We start from the raw sequence: 21,363 nt of genomic DNA on the forward strand, positions 1-21,363 counted from the left end.
TGTAGAACTTCCATTGCCAATTTATAAACCTTCAGATGCTGTTGCACTGTGTTATGGGTTATGGTACTATGGGCCTGATTCAGAGCTGGTCTCTCTTCACACAGCAGCTGCGTCTTTTGATGCATCAGCTGTAGGATAATATGCTAATGCCACAGGAGGCGTCTTGTAAATAGACTCCTCCTGCCGGCTTCTATGATCCGCTGCTGTGCCCGAAGATGCATCATCGGATTATCTGCGTGAACATCGGTCATCTGAGTCACCACTAGGTGACTCAAGATGATGGGTAATTCATGCTGCGAAGCAAGTGAAGAACGCAGCCACTACCTTTAGCACTTTAGCATGCCTAGGCAGCAGGGCCAAATCCCCCCCCCCCCCCCCCCCCCCTCCCTCCATGCCTCTGTTACGCTGGCAATTGCTGTACCTTACTCACCCCCAAACAGCTGCAGCATGTCAATCTTGCTGAACTTAGGGGGCACTGTGACAGTCATCGCAGACACAGATCTGCACATGTACAGTACAGATACTGCACATGAGTAGATCAGGAACCATTGAACATGTATGTAGGCCATTGGGTTTTCTTTGAATTAGGCTCTATATATTTGCTATTGACTGACACCTTATCTAGGAAATGCCTATATAATATCCATTTTTTATATGTTGCTTAAGCCTACAGCTGTTATATTTACTTGGGAGATTGTTTTGAGTCCTAACTTTCTGTTACACTGTAAGCCTTCAAGCTCGATGGACAGAGATGTTACAAGTGCAAAAAAAAGTAAATTAAGATAAAAAAACAATGTGTCCAATAGATACATTACATAAATCATATGAGTTTATTTTATAATTTATTGTTTAATCTGCTGCCTTGAAATTAGCTTCCTATTTCTCCGGCAGGGTCCACAGTTTATCCACAGGATAACATTGGGTAATGAGGTTACGACAAGCAGATTGGCACCAAACGATCAAAGCTTTAGGCCTCCCAGAATGCAACGGGCCCGTCCCTATATCCCCTCCTCCTGGCTCAGGCAATTCAGTTTTTTTGTTTGGTGCGGCAGGAGCCAGACCATGGTCAATGGGCTGTTGGTTTTTAGCAGCCATAAGCTTTTTTATTTTATTTATTTTTTAGTGATCTTTCTAAAAAGCGTCTTATACGTACCTTAGAAAGAGTCGCTCCAGCAACTCCCCGCCGGGTCGTGACGAGGCTTACCCACATGTACAGTGCTGGTTCGGCGAGTGTCTTTGTAGGATGTACTAGCAAGTCCAGCAAACGTTACATGGCTGTGACCGAAGCACGGGGAGAAGGTAATGCATCGGTTCCGCTTAATAGGGGAAACGCGAGACACAACCGCACTGTTTCAGGATGGAGACTACCGAACAGTTGCTGACACGGCTGCCACCTCGACTGCAGCAGTGCTAGGCTTCAGGGATCATAGGCTCCAGGGGCAGTATGAGGCTGCAATCCCTGGGGTTGATGTCAGCAGTAGGGAGTTAGACGCTCCCTTGGTCGCCCCTCCCCGGTTCATGACCAGTTTCCTCTGAGTTTCCCGCCATGAACTGAGTTCCCGCTTCTGTCTGAGATGCTTTGTATCTAAAAGGACCCAGTCGCAGCATAGGCAGCTGTATGACTGGTGCGTTGGTGTTCAATTGAGCTTCTTTGTTCACTGTAGGTTCACGGGGCGATTGTGTACACTAATAGCATCTGGATCCACTCAGCATTCACAAACGTATTGATCGATCCTGGAAGCGAGGTGAAGCCTCCCTGTATCCCACTCTCCTGAGCCGGGTGATACAGCACTAAGTCTCTACCTTTTGGTACGAATAGTTGGATAAGTGCCTGATGCATATGAGTCTTTAAACTATTGCTGCTGTTTTCTTCTTTTACTTCCTAGAGGATGCTGGGGTCCACATTAGTAGCATGCGATATAGACTGGTCCACTAGGAGCCATTGGCACTTTACGAGTTTGAGAGTGTGGGCTGGCTCTTCCCTCTATGCCCCTCCTACTAGACTCAGTTTCTCAGTTTAGAAAATTTGCCCGGAGGAGCCAGTCACAGCTAGGGGAGCTCTCCAGAGCTTTCCGAGTAAAGTTTATTTTAGAGTTTATTATTTTACAGGGAGGCTTCTGGCAACAGCCTCCCTGCTTCGTGGGACTAAGGGGGGGGGGGGGGGGGGAGTAGTGTCCGCCCTGCGGGGTATGAGCCACTATCTCCGCTGACAGGACACTGAGCTCCTGAGGGGATAGATCGTTCCCCACCACAGGGGCAGTGGCGAGTGAGTCACCGACCCCCCTAGCAAGCGGGGGGCCAGTCTAAAGATGGCGGCATCAGGGTAGGAGCGCAGTATTAACTGCACTCCAGAGGCTCAACGGTACATAGTGCGGCCCTGTGAGGGGCGCCCTGAGCCAGCGCCTACACTCTACACTGGTCACACAGCCTGTCGGGGTCCCCGGATCTCAGCCAGCATAAATACTCAGGCCAGTATAATCCTATGAAGAGCGGGAAGACAGCGCCATTTTGGGGGCAGAGCTTCTCCTCAGAGCGGACCCAGCAGCGTTCAGCGCCCTTTTCCTGCCTGTACAACGCTATCAGTGAAGAGCAAGTCCCTCCACAGCAACTCCAGCTATCTTTCATGGTACCAGGGGGTTGTAGAAGGGTGAAGGAGGCTGCAAAATGACTGTGTAACCTATTAAGGTGCACAGTCAGCGCTGATAGGGGGTCTCCCTTTATATTAAAAGCGCTGTGTGTGGGGGCGTGGCCTGGACGGGCATGGAGTAGCACTTGCATAGTGCAGCTCTCCAGCCAATTCATCCTGATATATATCCTGTACTCCCCCCCTGGGTCTGATACTGGAGCCATAGATGTGAGAATACCTCCTGCCCCCCCTGGGAAGAGTTTGAGCCTGATACCTGTGTCCGTGGGAGTGCTGGAGCCTGTTGTGCTGGCGGGCCCTGATCTGCGCTGGGACTTCTGCTGCCTCGTGTCTCAACCGGAAGTCCGGCTGCTTCTCTCTTCTCCCCGCTGCCGCCCGCTGTGACCAGCCGAACACTGAAGCGACGGGCTCTCCCTGCTGCTCCGTCTGCCTCCTGCTGTGACCTGCTGTGCTGGACTCCCTGCATCGCCGTGCCGAGGACCGGAAGCGCGGCTCCCGCTACCCGCCGCCGCTCCGCTGCAGCTAGCCGAAGCCCTCAGACCGCGGGACTGTGCTGCCTCCTGGGTGAAGTCGGGAAGGGAGAGCGACCATCCCGCGCACATCCGGCTGCTTACCAGTCCCAGCCACCATTTCCTGGACCCCCTGCTGTTATGTGGCCCCTACCATGCTGGGATCAAGTACGCGAGGCGCACATTGATTAAGGTGGGGAGAGTTACCACCTGGAGTCTTGGCTGGGCTGGCTGGGAAAACACTGGGCTGCATATACCCTTTTCGCCTGCGTTCCTCCTCTGGCTCGCTAACCCGGCCCGACTCAATTAGGGTGTGAATTTTCCTGCTGCATCTGGAGGCTCCTGCCGGGGGACTGTTTCTATACATCCCACAGAGCTGTCTAGGGGTGGCAGTCCCTGTATTCCCGTTTAGGTGGACACTTTGCATTAACTCTGGGGACTCTGGCTCTGTTGTGTATCCCTACATATATACATCTACATACACTCTTGCACCCACCGGCCGGTGTATAGGGTGGTGGTGAGGGCGCCCCTTTTCGCCTGCAATTGTTGTGATTTATCCTGCAGACCAGAGAGACCACCAACCTGCTGTCCAAAATGGTGAAGGGTCGCCAGACTGGCACTAATACGGGAGCAATGGATAAATTTGTTCGTGACCCTGGCCCTCAGCAGCGGAGGGGAGAGACTGTGAGACCTGAGGCATCACTTCCATCCCCTGCATACAGTTCCGCCTCCTCTGACCCTCCGGATGCCGCACTGCAGAGAATACTGGATGCGGTGACTGCCAGTGAAGCGCGCCTATCTGATAAAATTGGGCAAGTACAATCCGATCTCTCCATTATTCATCAGGACCTTCAGAGGGTGAGAGAGAGAGTGGGAGAGGCTGAGACCCGTATATCTAATGTTGAAGACTCTGTTGGCCCGCTGGGTCGTCGCACTGATGCTTTGGAATCTCAGATGACAGATGTGCGCAAAAAGCTGACAGACATGGAGGGACGTCTGCGGCGTAATAATGTCCGATTCATTGGTCTACCCGAGAAGGAAGAGGGATCAGCTCCTGAAGAGTTCCTCGTGAAATGGCTCCGGGATGCCTTTGGATCTGAGGAGTTTTCGCCCTACTTCACCGTCGAACGGGCCCATAGAGTTCCGATGCGCCCACTGCCTCCAGGGGCCCCACCCCGCACTTTTATTGCTAGGTTCCTCCACTTCCGTGACCGGGACACCGTGCTGAAGCTGGCTCGTACTAAGGGCCCGCTAAAATGGAATGGGTCACCTATATCAGTATTCCCGGATTTTGCAGTGGATGTGCAAAAGGAAAGGGCTCAATTCCTGCCGGTCAAGAGGAGACTTCGTGAACTTGACCTACCATGTGCCATGCTCTTTCCGTCCAAGCTGCGGGTGGTGGCCGATGGGGAAACAAGATTCTTCACAACTCCTCGTGAGGCCATGGTCTGACTGGACAGGCGATTCCCAGCGAGGCGCGCCCTTGCAGATCCGTGAATCTCCGGCCTGACTCGAATGCTGACTATCTCATGTGTTGTCGGTTATTATGGTAGCTTTACATATGTCAGCTAAAAATTTCTGGTTATGTTTTTTTTATTTTTTATTCTTTTCTCCTGGGATGCGGGGGTGGATGATAGATGAGGGGGCCCAATGTATCCCTGCTGTCATGTACCCACAGTTAAGACAGGGTATATGATTACTAGCTTGCCTACTCTGATATCTTGGGTATGCTCTTGAACTTTTCTTATTTTTGGCGGGTGTTTTTCTTTAGGGGGTGGAGGGGGGGGGGTTATATTTCTGGTTTGATATGTCTGGCTCTTGATATTTGTGGCTGTTTTACTCTGGGTATTGAGAGACCTAGGGGGTGGATTTTATGATTTCCCCTCCTTTTTTCGGGGGGGGTGATGGTTGGAGGCTGGAGGCTATCTCTATTTCTCCCGAGAGTCATTATATTCTTGCCCCCGATTAAGGAGTGTTTGCACCAGTTAATGGTGCTACAAGGTTTTGTCTCTTTTTGATTTTTAAGTGTTCGTATTCAGTTTTGGGATCCAAGTATGCTGTATGTTGGGGGTGGTATACAGGGAGGGGGGTGGGGGAAGACTTTGGGTCGTAGTTATTGTTTGTATGGAAGTGTACGATGTGAATGGATATGGTATGTGGCTGTACTACTGAGGTATCGGTGTCTGGTAACTGAATCTGCGCGTGGCGGAATTGGCTGGCCGCGAGGTGTCACATTTATTTTACCTAGAATGCACTATGACGGGGATTAAAGTACTAGCGTGGAATGTACGGGGGCTCAATGATAGAGTTAAGAGGTCCCTGGTACTCCGACAGCTCAAAAGCTATGCCGCTGATGTTATTTGCCTTATGGAAACACACTTGGTGGGGAGTAAGATTCTTTCACTAAAAAGGCCATGGGTGGGATGGGCATACCATTCCATGCACACCTCTACCTCTCGTGGGGTGTCAGTCCTTATTAAGCGGACAGTCCCCTTTGTGCTGGAGTCTATGCAGACGGATCCATGGGGGAGGTATGTGTTTTTGAAATGTAGACTCTCTTATGTCCCAGTCCTCCTCCTAGCTGTTTATGTGCCTCCTCCCTATTCTCCTGATGTTCTTAAGAAAGCTGCTGGGTTTATGGCCTCATACCCCGGGATATCGGTTATTTGCCTCGGGGATTTCAATAATGTGCTAGATGCGGAGATGGATAGGCTCTGTGTCTTCACCTGTTGTACGTCCTGGGAAATCTACTTTTGCTAATGTGGTGTCGGGGTTGGGCCTGGTCGATCCTTGGAGACTGAGACACCCGTCTCTTAAACAATACTCCTGTTTCTCTCACTCCCATTCTTCGTTTTCCAGGATTGACCTGGCCCTCCTCTCGAGTGACATGATTCCCTGGATTGGTAGTATTAGATATGAGACTAGGGGTATATCTGACCACTCCCCTGTGGCCCTTACTTTAGACCTTAATTGCTCTAGGGGCCAAGCTGTATGGAAATTTAACCCATTTTGGCTTGTTCATATGGGGGACGGGTCTGACCTGGTGGCCGCATGGCGGGAATTCTTTGACTTAAACAGTACCGAAACGGCTATCTCTATTTTATGGGACACGTTTAAAGCCTTTATGCGGGGGAGTTTGATTAAGCGAGTATCTAGTTTGAAATCCTTCTATAAGCGACGGGAGGCGGAGTTGGAGGCCCAGAGTGTCGCTGCAGAATTACAGTACTTACAGGACTCCTTGGACAGCTCTAAGATGGCCTGGTTATTGGCTCAGAGGGACTGGAGGGATTATCTAATGGAGAAGACTCAGCATAGACTTCTTTTCTCATCACACGCTTTTTACGCTACTGGGGACAGGCCGGGGACATACCTGGCCTCCTTGGCCCGAGGGGATAGACCTAATAATGTGGTGGTTGAGATTGTGAACCCCGATGGCGTATCCCTGACTCAGACTCCACAGATAGCTGCTGAATTTGTATCCTATTATAGTCACCTGTACGAATCTAAACTAGAGTGCACTCAGTCGCACCTAAACGAGTACCTAGACAGTGTTTGTTTTCCCACCCTTTCTGGAGAGGCTTGGGACCTGTTGGAGGCACCTATATCTTCAGATGAAATTATGGCTGCTATTAAGGCCTCCCCTAGTGGTAAAGCCTCGGGCTTAGATGGAATACCTTCTGAGGTATATAGGCACCACCTGGATTTCTTTGTCCCCCGACTACTCGAGTTATATGGCCAAATTTTTGTGAGGAGTCTCTCCCCCCATCTATGGCGGAGGCGGTGATTGTGGTCCTTCCCAAACCTGACAAAGATCTTAAGAAAGTTGAGTCCTATCGCCCTATTTCCCTCTTACCCACTGATATAAAAATCTTGGCTAAAGTGCTGGCGGGCAGATTAAACTCCGTTATCTCTCACATTATACACCCGGACCAGACGGGGTTTATGCCCAATAAATCGACCTCCATTAACCTTAGACGTCTGTTTACCGATCTACAACTTCCCCACGGAGACCCCGCCTCCTCCATAGTCGTCTCAGTGGATGCCGCTAAGGCTTTCGACTCGGTGGAGTGGGCCTATCTGTGGGAAGTTATGAGTAGATTCGGTATAGGCCCAAACTTCATTAAATATGTTCGATTGATGTATTCCTCTCCTTCGGCGAGGGTGGCGGTTAATGGCTTTGTATCTCACTCCTTCCCCCTATCAAGAGGTACACGTCAGGGCTGTCCACTGTCCCCTACTTTGTTTGCTATGGCCATTGAACCCCTCGCGTGCCTTCTGAGGGCGGATGCTGGGATCTTTGGTTTTAAGGTGGGTGCCCGTGAGGACAGGGTGGCCTTATACGCCGATGACATTTTGCTGTTTGTGAGTCGCTATGCTGAGTCTATGCCTAGGATTCTGGAAATTATTGCTGGGTTCGGGCGATACTCTGGACTCCTGATTAATTGGGAGAAATCCTCCATTATCCCACTTCAGGGCGCGGTTCCTGCTTCCCCGTTGGTGGCTCTTCCGCTGCGTTGGGTAGACTCCTTCAAATATCTGGGCATTTGGGTGTCTAATGACCCTCAAACATTCTCCTCCCTAAATATTGACCCACAAATAACATATCTTCGTAGTCGGGTGAAGGCATGGGGGAAATTACCTCTAACGGTCACGGGGAGGGTTAATATGGTAAAAATGGTTTTCCAGCCCAAACTTCTATATGTCCTGCAGCACTCTCCCATTTATATCCCACAGAAGATTTTTAAACAAATAAATGGGTTACTCTCCTCCCTGGTGTGGGCTAATAAGCGGGCACGTTTGAAATTGGATACCCTGACCAGGGCACGTGAAGTGGGGGGTTTGGCTCTACCCAATTTTCGTTTCTACTACTATGCGTCGCAGCTGACGTATGTTTGGGAGTGGGTTACTGATCTTGATGCCCTGGCCTTGCACTCGCTGATGCTGCACCATGATTATCCCGGGGGCTCCCCATTGCAGCGTCAAAATGTCTACAATGCCATTGATTAAACAAGCTATCCTAGTATGGAGGCTGGTGCATTCTGCGATGCGTGGCCACGGTGTCGATCCGGATACCCCACTGGATAACGCTCACGGGTTGCCAGAACTGTGTCAGCTTCAGGTCCGGGAGGTTTGGGGTAATTGGGGTGTGTGTTCCCTAGGACAACTATATAGTGAAGGGACCCTTACCTCTTTCCAACAACTTCAACAGGCACATAATGTCCCCTAGGGTTTTTTTTTTAGATTCCTTCAGCTGAGACACGCTTTGGCTGCCCAATTTCCAAATGGCCCTCCGGCCCTCATTGACTCCCCGGTCAAATTAATGTTGCAAACACTGGACTCGGGACACCAGGTTTCTAAGATATATAGTCGTATTCTCCGGATGTATCATATGGACCCTCTAACTGTTCTCCGGGGCAAGTGGGAGACTGATGTGGGTATGTTATCAGACGATGCATGGAGTACTGCTATGGGAGCCCATCGGATCTCCACTTCCTCTGTTAGGTACCAGCAAATACAATTATACATTCTGCATAGAGTGTATATGACCCCGGTGAGGCTAGCACATATTGGGGGGTCTCATGGCTCACGGTGCCCCAAATGCGGAGCTATGGGTGCCGACATCTGGCATCTACTATGGGTATGCCCTGGCGTGTCTCGGTTCTGGAAGGCTGTTATACGCGTCATATGTGATACGGGTGTTCCCGCCTCCATATGTACGCCTGCACTGTGTACGCTGCTGATTGTGGATGACGAGGCTTTAGACCCGCCTAGCAGGCGATATGTTACCAATCTATGTGCTTTAGCTAGGGTATGTATAGCCCGGTTGTGGCTGGCAGGGGAGGCCCCGGCGCTGAAGGCCTGGATATCCCTGGTCAATGAAACTGTCGCACATGAAAAATTTGTGTTCCTGGCGAGGAAGGTAGAAAGGAAATTGTACATGATCTGGGGCAGGTGGATAGATTCTAGATATTTCAAGGATAGATAAAAGTATAAATGAGTATTTCTCTCCTTATTTTACTGAGGAACTTTTTGGGGGAGGATACCCTCGCGGCCGGCCATGTTATGTTATATTAGGTAATGTTGTGCCCCTTCTGCACTGCCTCTGTCTATATTGGATGTGTTATGCTTATGGATTGTTACTTTCAGACGCCGACAATCTGTGACTGTGTGATTTACGAGATAATATATTTACTTGATGCTTTATCAGTACCATATATGTACAGCTGTTCATACGCTTTAAGTGTGTGTATGTGATTTTCAGTTGTGTCATTGTATAAATTGTCAATGTTTATTTTGAAAATCTAATAAAAACTATTGAATTTTAAAAAAAAAAAGCGCTGTGTGTGTGTTGGCTCCAATCTCTGTGTCTCTCTTGCCATTCTTGGGGGTAAAACTCTGTCTGTCCTCCCGTGTGTGTGTGTGTGTGTGTGTGTGTGTGTGTGGAGTGTCTGTGGTCTCCATTAAGCAATGTCCAGGGACTCTGTGTCATATGCTGCAGAAGATATGTCCTCTCAGGATGATCACATTCCATGTAATCAGGATTGCACTGGTTTAGCACAGATTCCAGCAAGGGAGCCTGAGTTGTTATCCTCTATCAAATCTATGATTTCTCAGATTTCAAATAGGGTTGCACAAAATGAATCTGCAACTCAGGCTTTACAGAACTCTATGGCAGTCTGGCCCAGTTCTGGTACATCAGGGCTCCCCACTGTATATTCACATAAACTTGCTCTTGCTCAGATCATGCAGGATGATACCGATTCTGATACTGCAGACGGTGACGGGGATGTGTTGCGGGGGACAGCATCTCTTGCAAAAGGGGTGCAGTTGATGATAGAGGCTATTAGGGATGTGTTGAATATTGCTGATACAACACCCGAGCAGGTTGAGGAGGCTTACTTCACTGAACATAAGAAAGCCTCGCTAACCTTCCCTGCGTCAAAGGAATTAAATGCTATAAAAATGCTATAATTTGAAAAAGCTTGGTAAAACCCGGATAAAACATTCCAGATACCTAAAAGGGTTCTGGTAGCGTTTCCTTTCCCGGTAGAGGATAGGAAAAAATGTGAAAACCCGCCTATTGTTAACGCGTCAGTATCCAGACTCTCAAAAAAGGTGGGTTTACCTATTCCGGGATCTACCGCATTAAAAGAGCCGGCTGGTAGTAAAATTGATAATACGCTCAAATCCATGTACACGGCTTCTGGGGCAATACTACGTCCCACTATTGCCAGTGCTTGGATTGCCAAAGCTATAGTAAAGTGGTCAGGCACGTTACTTGAGGACTTGGATACTATGGAGAAACGTGACATTGAATTGTTTTTACGTAGCATTCAGGATTCGGCAGGATTTCTGGTAGAATCCATGAAAGACCTGGGTTCCATGGCTGCGGGGATTTCTTCCATGTCAGTATCAGCTCGTCGAGGACTGTGATTGCGCCAGTGGTCTGCCGACGCAGAATCCAGGAGAAGTGTGGAAACCCTACCCTACACAAATCATGCTCTCTTTGGGGAAGCGTTAGATGCGTGGATCTCCACGGCTATGGCTGGTAAGTCACCCTTCCCTCAGCTACACCTGCTCCGAAAAAAACCCTTTTCTTCAGTTTCATCACAGCCTTTTCGGTCTAACAAGCCCAGAAAGGCAAAGCCGTCCAACACCTTTTTTCGGGGAGGTCGGCCCAAGTCCAAGAAACCTGCGGCTGCAGGTTCCCAGGAACAGAAACCTGCTTCAGGTACACCAAAGTCCTCCGCATGACAGTGGACTGCACGCCCCTTAGGTGGGGCCGGTGGTAGTGAGACTCAGACATTTCAGTCATGTCTGGGTGTCCTCTGGCCTGGACCCCTGGGTGCAAGCTATTGTGTCCCAGGGGTACAGGCTGGAATTTCAAAATCTCCCTCCTCACCGATTTTTCAGATTAGGCTTGCCAGCTCTGCTGGCAGACAGGACTGTCCTGCAAGAAGCCGTCCAGAAGTTGGTAGAGGCACAAGTTATTGTGCCAGTACCACCTCATATGCAAAACAAAGGTTTCTATTCGAACCTTTTCGTGGTACCGAAACCGGATGGTTCGGTCAGGCCCATTCTGAACTTAAAATCACTAAACCCCTTTCTGAGGGAGTTCAAGTTCAAAATGGAGTCTCTAAGGGCAGTGATATCAGGTCTGGAGGAGGGGGAATTCCTAGTATCCCTGGATATCACGGATGCGTACCTCCACATTCCGATTTGGCTGCCGAATCAAACTTATCTTCGATTCGCTTTGTTGGACTGTCATTTCCAGTTCCAGGCCCTCTTATTCGGGCTCTCCACAGCTGAGTATTCACCAAGGTGATGGCGGAAATTATGTTTCTCCGCAGACAGGGGGTGAACATAATTCCGTATCTGTACGATCTGCTGATAAGTCATCGACCAAGGAGAAGCTGTTACGGTCCATAACACTCATGACCCAGTTTCTCAGGGAACATGGTTGGATCCTGAATCTTCCAAAATCACATTTGGAACTAACCAGGAGGTTGTCCTTTCTGGGAATGATCCTCGACACAGAGATGCAGAGGGTATTTCTCCCAGAGGAAAAGGCGTGGGTGATTCAAACGATGGTCCGGGATGTCCTGAAGCCAGCTCGGGTGTCAGTTCATCAGTGTATTCTCCTTCTGGGGAAGATGGTGGCCTCTTATGAGGCTCTGCAGTACTGGAGGTTTCACGGTCGGTCCTTCCAACTGGATCCCCTGGACAAGTGGTCGGGATCCCATCTACACATGCACCAGAGAATACGTCTGTCGCCAAAGGCCAGGATTTCACTCCTCTGGTGGCTGCAATTACCTTTCCTTCTGCAGGGTCGCAGGTTCGGGATTCAGGACTGGATCCTTTTAACCACGGATGCAAGTCTCCGGGGCTGGGGCGCAGTCACTCAAGGGGTAACCTTCCAAGGAAGGTGGTGAAGTCAAGTCTGGAAGCCGGCCTACCGATAAACATTCTGGAACTAAGAGCCGTCTACAATGGCATTCTCCAAGCGGCCCATCTTCTGAGAAATCGGGCCATTCAAGTGCAGTCGGACAATGTGACAACAGTGGCTTACATAAACCGACAGGCCAGAACGAAGAGCAGAGCTGCAATGGCAGAGGTAACAAGAATCATCCTCTGGGCAGAAAAGCACGTGTTGGCGCTGTCAGCAATCTTCATTCCGGGAGTAGACAACTGGGAAGCGGACTTCCTCAGCCGACACGACCTCCATCCAGGGGAGTGGGGTCTCCATCCGGAGGTGTTCAAGGAGGTAACAGATCTTTGGGGCGTACCCCAGATCGACATGTTGGCCTCTCGTCTCAACAAGAAGGTTCGGCCGTATTGTTCCAGGTCGAGGGACCAGCAAGCAGTGGCGGTGGATGCCCTAGTGACTCCATGGGTGTTCCAGTCGGTGTAGGTGTTTCCTCCACTTCCACTCATCCCAAGAGTTTTAAAGCTCATAAGGTGGACAAGGGTTCAAGCGATCCTCATTGCTCCAGACTGGCCAAGAAGGGCTTGGTACGCGGATCTTCTGGATCTACTGCAACAAGAGCCTAGGCCTCTTCCTCTTCGGGAGGACCTGCTGCAGCAGGAGCCGTTCGCCTATCAAGACTTACCGTGGCTACGTTTGACGGCATGGAGGTTGAACGCCTGATACTAGCTCGGTAGGGCATTCCGAACAAGGTTATTCCTACCCTGATACAGGCTAGGAAAGGAGTAACGTCTAAACATTACCATCGAATTTGGAAAAAATATGTATCTTGGTGTGAGTCCAAGAAATTTCCTGTGGTGGAGTTTCAACTTGGACGGTTTCTCCTCTTCCTACAAACTGGTGAGGATATGGGCCTGAAGTTGGGATCTGTGAAGGTACAGATTTCAGCCCTATCTATTTTCTTCCAGAAACAATTGGCTGTCCTCACTGAGGTTCAGACCTTTTTGAAGGGAGTTCTGCACATCCACCTCCCTTTGTACCGCCTACGGCGCCTTGGGATCTTAACGTGGTGTTGCAGTTCCTCCAATAGGACTGGTTCGAGCCTCTACAGGAGGTTGAGGTCAAATTTCTTACGTGGAAGGCTGTCAGGTTGTTGGCTTTAGCTTCTGCTAGATGTGTGTCGGAGTTGGGGGCTTTGTCCTGTAAAAGCCCATACTTGATCTTCCACAAAGATAGAGCTGAACTCCGGACACGTCAGCAGTTTCTTCCGAAGGTTGTGTCGGCATTTCATATCAACCAACCTATTGTGGTGCCAGTGGCTACTGACTCCTCAATTTCTTCAAAGTCCTTGGATGTTGTAAGGGCTCTGAAAATCTGTGTGAAGAGGACTGCTTGTCACAGAAAATCGGACTCTCTGCTTGTCCTGTATGATCCCAAGAAAATTGGGTGTCCTGCTTCTAAGCAGACGATCTCTCGCTGGATCAGGTTCACTATCCAGCATGCATATTCTACGGCAGGATTGCCATGTCCTACGTCTGTTAATGCCCACTCTACTCGTAAGGTGGGGTCTTCCTGGGCGGCTGTCCGGGGTGTCGAGCGGCTACTTGGTCTAGGTCGAACACGTTTGCAAAGTTCTACAAGTTCGATACTTTGGCCTCTGATGATCTGAAGTTCAGTCAGTCAGTTCTGAAGGAGCCTCCGCGCTCTCCCTCCCATTCTTGGAGCTTTGGTACATCCCCATGGTACTAATGGACCCCAGCATCCTCTAGGACGTAAGAGAAAATAGGATTTTGGTTACCTACCGGTAAATCCTTTTCTCGTAGTTCATAGAGGATGCTGGGCGGCCCGCCCAACGCTTCTTTTTCCTGCTATCATTGTTTGGTTCAGTACAACTTCATTTTAGTTGAGTACTGCATTGTTACTTGGTAAGCAATGTTTCAGCGGTAGCTGAGTTTTCAAGCTAAGTTAGCTTGATGTGCCTTGTATTTGTGAGCTGGTGTTAATCTCGCCACTATCTGTGTTAAATCCTTCTCTCGAAGATGTCCGTCTCATCGTGCACGGTTTCTAGACTGAGTCTGGTAGGAGGGGCATAGAGGGAGGAGCCAGCCCACACTCAAACTCTTAAAGTGCCAATGGCTCCTGGTGGACCCGTCTATACCCCATGGTACTAATGTGGATCCCAGCATCCTCTCCCGACTACGAGAGAAGGATTTACCGGTAGGTAACTAAAATATACGTTTAAACTCCTATATAAGGTAATGCAGTAATATGTTTCTCCTACATACTTGAAATGTATCTGTAGTTGATTGTGTGCTCATATTGCTTATTATACTAATGTATAACCTGTGACTGATTACTAGTGTGATTGCTGACTTTACTATTTTCTGTCAGTTTCTGTGTATTCCGAGTCTCAATGCTGGTGCAAAGCAGGGAGGGATCGATTGTATGTCACTTTAACAAATTTTAAAGTGATTACAGTCACAATTTGTGTAGTTAACACTGTAAAGGTGTGTGATTTATTTATCATGTCTAAGTGGCAAGGGTGAGGAGGATACACTCTCCACAGCAGCACCAACACTCCTGTCATGTCTGTCTTGCAAAGCTGGGTTAACCTCTCAAGATCAGGTTCAAAATGGATTACGTGCAAATTGTTTTAGCTTTCTCCAAAGCCTCTTGAATAATCTGAGGCAGGCACAGGTTCAGGTTGAACCCCCATGGGCTACATTTGCACAGACATTATCCAGTATAGCTGAGCGGAAAATACCAGTTCCTAAACCAGGGATAGGTTACCATTTTAACCCTTACATGCAACATTCCACCTGGGGGTTATCACATCCAGTACAGGATTTGGCAGCCTCTCAACAGAAACAGGCTGAAAGACCGGGGGTAATTAAATCACATAGACATGAAACAACATCTTCATAGTCTACACATGTTTCAGATGAGGACTCGTCAGAGGATGATGACTCATCGCACTCAGGGTCTGCAAACAGAGACGAGGAGGATGGCCTCAGCTCAGTGGACATTCCTGTGCTAATTAGTGCTATGAAAGCCATTTGTTAAAATGTAAGGCACCTGTGTTTAAACGTCCCAAAATAGTTAGGACTGAGTTTCCTGGGTCAGAACAGCTGACGGAAATTATGCAAGAGGCTTGCGTTACAGCCTGTAAGAAGTTTAGAATTCCAAGGAAATGGAATTCCCATTATCCTCTTCCGGCTGGAGACTGTTTAAAAAGGGAGGTGGCTTCCAAAGTAGATATGCATGTCATCCGATTGGTGCGAAAATCTACATTACCTCTGCCTTCAACATCATTAAATGATGTCACGGATAGGAAAATAGATGGTTTTCTTAAAAGCATTTTCTCCTTGTCCATGGCAATCATTAGACCAGCCATGGCTTCAGCCTGGATGGCAAAAGCAGTGGCAGCCTGGGCTGATGCACTGGAGGATGACTTTTCAATAGCATTGTGACAGGACGATACCGTACGGAAGCACTCGCAGCTTCCGCGTCCCGTTGACTGCGCACAGAATGGAAGGTCAAGCCGCACGAGGCCTGACCACATAGGGGATTCCCGCTTACCGTCAGTAACCGCCTGTTACTGACTCCACCCACTGCGCTGTGGGCGGGTTCTCGCTGCCACCACCAAACTCCTAACCTGCCGTGGCGTTTGGAACCACGGTTCTGCTCTGTATGTGCCGACGCACTGCTTTACCACACCTGTGTGGTGTCGACGAATCCCCCACTAGCCACTTGCTAGGCCTCTACCGGTAGCTGGCGGAAGGCGGAGCTTGGAGACGTCAGGTGCTTCCCTGGACAGCCGGAGGACGGGGCTAGGTTTGGCCTAACCCTGTTGGTCACAAGATGAAGCAGTCTTCTTGAGGCAAAGGTGTTTATTACTCAAATAACCTTTAAAAAGGCTCCTCCCTATTGCTAGGGGCAACAGCATACAATTAAGATGTTTCAGCAGAAGAAGATGTTACAATACACCCTCCTATGGGCCAACTGCCCTTCTTTTATCCCTCTCCAAGACCCCTTACCACAGGGGGTAAGCCCGCCCTGTGGTGTACAACCAATCAATGTTTACCCATGAGCTGTGCATGCTCTGGTCTCATGCACACCTTTACATTGTTCCCTATGGACAGTGGGGAGTGGTCGGTCTCCTTTGACCCTCCTATCTGGGAGAGTCAGGGCACTCCCCGGTGCCGTTCAGTCTGGCTGGGGGGAAGTTTTTCCCTCCTAAACTGACTTCCAGAAACCTGCCCGGGACCCCTCTCACTGCCTGCAGCCTGGATTTGGGCTCCAGAGCTGGGCAGCCTGGCTCCCCGGTCCAGGTTTCCTGGCCACTACGGCTGATCTCCATGGAGCTCCAAGAAACCACTCAGCTTGTTTTATAGCTAAGCTGCTTCTCTTTCTCCCTGTGCCCATTGGAACTGTGAGGCTGGATGGGAAAGCATTCCGTTTTTAGGGAAAAGGTCTGGGAGAATCCATCAGCCTGCACAGCCATGGATTCCCCCCTCCTGGGACACACAATCAAGTAAGTGCATTTTATCTTTAAATACATTACATTTTAAATCACACTGTACATTTCCCTGTAACTATACACTGAGCCTGTGCCCTGCACAGACTCTACATACCCAGGCACTGCAGTGCCTTCCCTAGCCCTGCAGCCTGGCTGCTAGGGCTCTCTGTGTGCTGGAGGTATGGGGCTGGCTTCCCCCACACTCCAGCCTGTCTGCCTGCCACTGGGGTCCAGGGAGCTGGCTCTCCCTGTCCCCCCAGTGTGGCACTACCTTTGTGGCCTCGCCGCACGCAGCGGCGCACCCCCCTGTACCTAAGCCCGGCGGCCCGGGACACTTGTCCCGGCCGCCGTGACTCTGGCTTTTTTCAGCGCTGAGGTGCCAGGAGCGTAGCTCCCGGACCCCAGCGCTTCACCATCCTGCTAGGCAGCCTAATGTGCCCACGCCGCTAGGGAGCCGGCTAGCCCGGTCCCCCATGAGCGGCGCTGACTGTCTTGTGGCCTCGCTGCAGCGTCCGGCGGGGAGCCGGGCTGCAGCGCACCCCCCTCGCCGGCTAGCAGCCCGGGACGTCCGTCCCGGCTGCTGCGGCTGGCCACCCGTGCTGGGCTGAGGCGCTGGGAGCAGAGCTCCCGGCCCCCAGCGGCGGCTCTCACATAGAGCACTGCAGCGGGAGCCGAGCTCCCAGCCGCAGCGCTCACCCTTCTCCCCGGCGCGCACACTCCAGTGCGCCCGGGGCTACACTGACCGCTGCCGGGAGCGGAGCTCCCGGACTCCGGCGGTCAGCGGCTGCCCTCTCCCCCGGCGTGCACACTCTGCTGAGCGCGCCGGGGGGCTGTCCTCCCTGCCGTGGTCTCCGGAGAGGTCCGGGACCACGGCACAGTTTAAAATTACAATTTAAACATATTTTTACAAACACGGCGCCTAGCGCCCAACACAATTCAAATTTGGCGCCAAGCGCCCCTTTGTCTTTAAAAATGGCGCCGGGCACTAGGGGTTAACCCCTTCAGTGCCGCAGGCGGCCATTTTCCTCGTGGCTGGGGCTCTCCGGCCACAAGCATCTAGAGAGCAAAAATCCCATACTGCACATATCAAACAGGCAGCTATTTTTATGGCAGAAGCAGCCTTGGATATGGGTACAATTGCCTCTCAGGCATCAGCCTCAGCAGTAGTCGCTCGCAGAGCGGTTTGGCTACGTACATGGAAAGCTGACTCAGAATCCAAGAAGGTTCTGGAGTTTTTGCCTTTTACTGGAGATATTCTTGTTGGTAAAGAATAAAACAGTATTTTGGAGTCAGAAGCAGACTCCAAGAAAGTGAAGTTTCCTTCCACACACAAATCCAAGCCTAGTTTTCCAGCTTTTTGGCCCTTTCAGACTCGAGGAAAAGCAAAAGGAAAGGGTTATGGCCAAACAGTCTCAATCTGACAAGTCTGGTAAGACTAAAAAGCATTGGGTTACCAGAGGACCAGCTACCAAACCAGAAGATAAGCCATCAGCCTGATGGTGCGGGCCTCCACCTGGGGGTCCCCACGGTGTGAGGCCGACTTCTTCAGTTTGCACAAATCTGGCAGCACTCTACCACAGATACCTGGGCTCAAGAAGCGGTATCTCACGGTTATGCGTTTGCTTTCAAGAAACACCCTCCTCATAGGTTTTTTTTGTACCAGTCCGTCTTCAGTGGAAACGAAGTCCAGGGCTTTGCAAGAGGCAGTTCAGAAGTTGCTTCAGTAAGGGGTGATAACGAGGACAAGGTTTTTTTTCCAACCTGTTTCTAGTCCAGAAGCCAAATGGGTCGTTCCAGCCCATACTCAATCTCAAAATGCTGAACAAGTACATTTGGGTGCCACGGTTTCATATGGAGACTTTACGTTCCATTATTTTGGCCATGGAGCCGGAGGATTTTATGGTATCCCTGAATATCCAGGATGCTTACCTTCATGTTCCTGTAGCACTGTCCCATCAGTGCTATCTCAGGTTTGCTATCCTCCAGCAACATTTTCAGTTTCAGGCCCTACTATTTGGACTGTTGGAGTGTTCACCAAAATTATGGTGGTAATGGCATCTTATCTCCGTCAGCAGGTGATAAGGATTTTATCATACCTCGAAAACTTATTAATCCTGGCACAATCTCAGGAATTGCTTCAGTGTCATCTGCAACAGACAATAGCTTGTTTGCAGAGACACTGTTGGCTCATACTGTAAATTGGGCATAGTCGTCCCTGGTTCCGTCACAACAGATGACTCACTTGGGGGCTGTGTTGGATTCGAGTCTTCAGAGAGTAAGTTTACCTCTGAACAAAATATCCAAAATTCAGTCAAGAATTCAGGGGCTGCTACACAGTCAAAAGGTGTCCACTCACCCATCAATGTGTGTGATGGGGTTGATAGTGTCGACATTCGACATAGTGGAGTATGCTCAGTTCCACTCGAGGCCTCTGCACCGTCTGATTCTTTACAAATGGAATGGTTTTCATCAGACAATAAAAACGCAGCCTATGGTTCTTCCTCTGGAAGCAAGGAGGTGATTAGCCTGGTGGCTACAGACATCCCATCTGGACAAAGGGAGACCCTTTTGGATATCAGATTGTGAAATTCTGACAACGAATGCCAGCCTTCAGGGCTGGGGCGCGGAGTCAGGAAAGAGTTGCTTCCAGGGGCAGTGAACCAAGGAAGAAAGTTGCCTGCAAATAAACTTCGGTCCATATGTATGGTACTTATTCAGGCAAAGGACATCCTTCAGGGGAAACAAGTCCAAATCCGCTCGGACAATGCAACAGCAGTATCGTACCTCAACCATCAGGGAGGAACTCGCAGCCAAAATGCAGTGAAGGAGGTAAGTCACACGTTAAAGTGAGCAGAACTACATCATCCAGCCTTGTCTGCAGTGTTCATTCCGTGAGTCCTAAACTGGGAAGCGGATTTTCTCAGTCGATACGCCATTCATACAAACAAATTGGCTTTACACCCCAAGGTCTTCCAAATTCTGGTAGACAAGTGGGGGTTATTAGAGATAGATCTCATGGCGTCCCGTCAGAACAACAAAGTTCCCGCATATGCGTCAAGAACAAAGGATCCCAAAGCAATCTTTGTGGATGCCCTGTCAGTGAGATGGGACTTTCGTCTGCCTTTTGTGTTTCCACCAATCGCCCTTACCCAGGGTGATGCGGAAGGCAAAACAAGGATACTAATAGCTCCAGCTTGGCCCAGAAGACATTGGTACATAGATCTGCAGAGGTTGACGATGGATGCTCCATTCCTACTCCCTCAACATCCAGATCTACTGTCTCAGGGTCCTTGCTATCACAAGCACCTGGATCAACTGTCTTTGACGGCGTGGCTCTTGAGACTTCTATCCTGAAAGCAAGAGAATTCTCACAACAAGTAATTCAAACACTGCTCAGAGCAAGGAAACCTTCCTCAGCTCACATTTATCACCGAATATGGAAAACCCTATATTCAGTGGTGCAGTGACTGTAAATTTGGCCCTAGGTCTTTCGGAGTTTCCAGAGTCCTAGCAATCCTTCAGGCAGGAATGGACAACAGTTTAAGGTTGGCTTCCTTGAGAGTGCAAGTGTCAGCATTGACTGTATGGTTCCAAAAGAAGACTGCTAACCTACAGGATGTGTGCACTTTTTTCCAGGGAACGCTGCACATTCAATCTCCTTTTGTTCATCCTACAGTGCCTTGGGACTTACGTTTAGTCCTAAAAGACCTTCAAGTTGCCCCATTTGAACCACTAAAACAAGTGGATCTTAAATGGTTGTCAGCTAAAGTTCTCTTTCGACTGGCTATTGCTTCAGCTAGAAGAGTTTGTTATGTCGCCCTCCTTTTCTTATTTTTTTATCCAGATAGAGCAGTTCTCAGAACGAAATCTGGGTACTTTCCTATGGTGGTGTCTAAATTCCACCTTAACAAAGAAATTGTAGTCCCGGCCTTCCAAGGGCCCAACCTTTCTGTGGGAGATGCATCGTTGGACATAGTCAGTGCTTTAAGGACCTACGTGGATCATACCAGTGCCATCAGAAAAACAGACACACTCTTCATTCTGTACGAATTTCACAAGAGAGGATGGCCTGCTGACAAGCAGACACTGGCGAGGTGGCTTCGACTGACGATTTCAGAAGCATATTCTCAAGCTGATCTCCCTGTTTCGGCTAATGTCTCTGCTCACTCTACTCGTAAGGTAGGTCCGTCATGGACAGCACAACGTGATGCTTCAGCAGAACAGGTCGGTAAGGCAGCCACATTTTCTTCCATTATCACATTCATTAGATATTATGCGTTTGATACCATTGCTTCTCAGGACGCTGATTTCGGGAAAAGGATTCTCCTGTCCAGTCACTAAATTGCTTCAGGACATCCCAGTGTTATCCTGTGGATAACCTGTGGACCCTGCCTGAGAAATAATCGTTATGGTAGACTTACCGTTGATAACTATTTCTCCTAAGTCCACATGGATCCCACCCTGACGCACCTGATTTGAGGATCCTTTCACTCACTAACCCCTTCCTTCTTGTACGGAAGTGTGTGCATGTGTGTTCTTCTCGCCCGATTAGGGCTATCTGTGATGCTCCTGCCTTAAGCTTTGGAAAACAACTGAATTTCCTGAGCAAGGAGGCGGGGATATAGGGACGGGCACGTTGCATTCTGGGAGGCCGTAATCTTTGATTGTTTGGTGCCAATCCACTGTCGCTACCTCATATCCCAATGTTATCCTGTGGACTTAGGAGAATTAGTTATCAACGGTAGGTCTACCATAACGATTATTT

General features: G+C 49.6%; 1 protein-coding gene across 7 annotated transcripts in view; it reads left to right on the forward strand.

The window, feature by feature from the left end:
* Window positions 1-21,363, forward strand: part of POC1B (POC1 centriolar protein B) — a 462,304-nt gene that overhangs the window by 321,269 nt on the left and 119,672 nt on the right. The window lies entirely within an intron of this gene.

Source organism: Pseudophryne corroboree, chromosome 6 (assembly GCF_028390025.1).
Source record: "Pseudophryne corroboree isolate aPseCor3 chromosome 6, aPseCor3.hap2, whole genome shotgun sequence".
NCBI lineage: Eukaryota > Metazoa > Chordata > Amphibia > Anura > Myobatrachidae > Pseudophryne > Pseudophryne corroboree.